Genomic DNA, 2,834 nt, shown 5'->3' with positions numbered 1-2,834 from the left:
CCAGCCTGTTTTTGTCCCCATTAACCTTTGGCTAGCCCTACACTTCTCCAATAAAAATAACTCCATTTCCTAATCAATGGTCACTTCCCGATGGAAATCATAATTATGGTTATGCAGCATTTGGTTCACATACACAGCTTTTATGAGCGTGATTGATAGAAGTGAGGCAATGGGACTGAGTGGGTCACATGCCCAGGTTGTTTTGCTCATCTTATTTTGCAGGTGTTGTAGAGTGGCCATTGACTCTACAGCACAAATGGGGGCATATTTGAGAACGAAAGGGTCTTTATACCATGAAAACAAACATAAACTGGGGTGGCTCATCACCCTAAATACTTTAATATTTGGCTACCACATCCTCTTGTTATATTTTCTGGCATTTCCCAAACGCTAGGTGACATTCACTGTTTCTTCCCTTTTATCAAGTTACTATCAGGTATGTTTACTCCATCTATTTTATGGCTCTTAAAAGAAAGTGACAGAATGACTTTCCCTACACACTCTTGCTTGTGACTTATCCCAGGCTTAAGAAAGAAATAGGCATGCCAAAACTTGTAACCTAGTATTGCCCTAAGGCTTTTGATAGTTGGAAAAATGGCAGAGAGGTATGCAAGCTATTCCAACCTCTCTGTATATAAAAAAATATCACTGAAAATTGAGGGATGGAGCTAACTTGCCAGATTATGCCTAATCAGACCAGTTAACAAAGTCAGTAAAGATGGAGAAAGAGCTACTCTCAAGATAGGAAATAATTTTCCACACTGAGAACCTGTTGTAGGTGCTAATAAGAAAGAAAGTGACTCTTTGAGGAAAAGGAATGAATGGGATGAATCCATTTTATTAGTCTTGCTGTTGCAGGGAAGTAAAATATAGAACCCTAAATATCCTCAGTTGGCAAGACCACTTTAACATTATTCTTTATTAGAAAATATTTTAGAAGTGTTGGCTGAATATTTGCTTATTGCTTATGCAGCAAATAAACAACACAAAACTTTTGGATAAGTATAATATTATACCCTATTCTACCTACCTAATCCATACGTAAGCCATTTCCTATATCAGTCAAATTAAAGATACTGTTTAGACACTGAATCCCAATTAATCTGTCAATGAGCGATTCTTTGGATTGGAAAGATTGCTTTTTCTTTTCCCCCTAAAAAATTCTCTAACTTTTTTGTGTGTGTGTGCTCGCTTCAGCAGCACATATACAAAAATTGGAAGGATACAGAAAAGATTAACATAGCCCCTAAGCAAGGATAACACGCAAATTCATGAAGTGTTCCATATTTTTAAAGTATGAGAGCAGAAGTGAGAAAAATTTCTCTAACATTTGTTAACCCTATCTTGGTTCTTTTGGGGAGGCGCGTTATTTCCAAGTAGGATGGGAATTCAAAACAAATTTACCAAATAAAATATTACATTCACTATATCCTTTGTATATCTTGTGTTCTGTTCTTTTTGTCTTGTTTTGTTTTGGGGGGGACACACCTGGTGATGCTCAAGGGCTCCTCCTGGCTCTACACTCAGGAAATGGCAGTACTTGGGGGAAACAAATGGGATGCCAGGAATTGAACCTGGGTTGGCCGCATGCAAGGCAAATTGTCACTCTGGCCCCTGCCTTGTGTTCTTTAAAAGAAAACTTGAGGGACGAGGGAAGATAACTCAAAGAGCTGGAGCACAGGCTTTACACTTGATAGAGTCTGATCCCAGCACTGCGTGCAGCCCTGACTGCCCTCGGTCGTATGGCCCATGTGATCCCAGCACTGAGCTGGAGCAGTACTGAATCACCAGACATAAGCACTGAGAAACTGATCCATGCAGCCTGAAGAAGTATAACCCCACCCCGCTAAGCATTTTGCACCTCCACCTCCCTCGAACAAAACCAAGCCAACACAAAAGAGCATGAGAAATTCTGACTTAAATAATTTCCACTACCTATGATGAAACCAGTGTATCTCACCAGACTCAGATCCAACCCATATCTATCTCATACCCTACCCATATAATTCCCTTCCTGGAGCATATATCCTATAGGATATATGAGAGTAGAATCTAGGGACTTTACTCTCTCATATCCCAGTGTCAACTCTAAATGTCAGCATCCCTAAAAGATGAAGACTACAATTCTAAAATACAGCTGTCTGAAAAGACTACAATTCTGGGATAACAGAATTCTCTGTCTTTTCTGAAATCCTGCACTGCATTATTATTTCATCTTTGGGTTACTCCTGTCAATTGGCCCTTTATTGGAGCAGAACGTGTGCGTGTCTTAATTTCCCTTTGAAGATAGGCGCAGAGTTTTGAGTGTCATATCTCACACACTACCTTGTCTATAGGAGAGGTTTTATTCTCTGAGTTAATCTTTACTCCAGGGAAGTCACCTTTCTACTACTCTAGGCTGCAGAGAGATGCATTTCCTCTGTGCTGGGCTGAACCATGTTCCTCTCATCCTTGGCTGCCTGTCAGTGCCTTTGCCTGCAAGGATGCCACAGGGGAAGCACCCCCAGAACTTAGTCCAAGGGGATCCTTTGAGGTCTGGCAAACTGCTCACTGCCCAGATGGAAGCTCTGGAATGTGTTCCCATGATTTCCCTTTCCCAGGACATCTGCAAAGCCCAGACCCCAAAGGGGCACTTGCAGGGCACATTTCTCTCTCCATTTAGTGCTTTCTCAGTTTCTCACCAGCGAATCAGGGAAGAGACGGGCTGTTTCTTGTTGTGTCCTTGGGTGTTTCTCAGCCTGCATCTAAGAATTGGCTTTCTTTGCTTCGAAGGGGATCACAGCTGCACAGCCCCTTTTTGTGAGAGGGTGTGTGGTGAAGAGGCAAGGGGGAGT

General features: G+C 41.7%; 1 non-coding gene across 1 annotated transcript; it reads left to right on the top strand.

The window, feature by feature from the left end:
- The first annotated feature begins 1,184 nt into the window (after positions 1–1,184).
- On the top strand, positions 1,185–1,291 carry LOC129404545 (U6 spliceosomal RNA). The gene has a single exon (XR_008629943.1). It is a non-coding gene; the product is annotated as a U6 spliceosomal RNA (small nuclear RNA).
- The last annotated feature ends 1,543 nt before the right edge of the window (positions 1,292–2,834 follow it).

This window comes from Sorex araneus, chromosome 4 (genome assembly GCF_027595985.1).
Source record: "Sorex araneus isolate mSorAra2 chromosome 4, mSorAra2.pri, whole genome shotgun sequence".
In the NCBI taxonomy this organism is placed as follows: Eukaryota; Metazoa; Chordata; class Mammalia; order Eulipotyphla; family Soricidae; genus Sorex; species Sorex araneus.
This window is presented reverse-complemented; position numbering and strand designations above follow the sequence as displayed.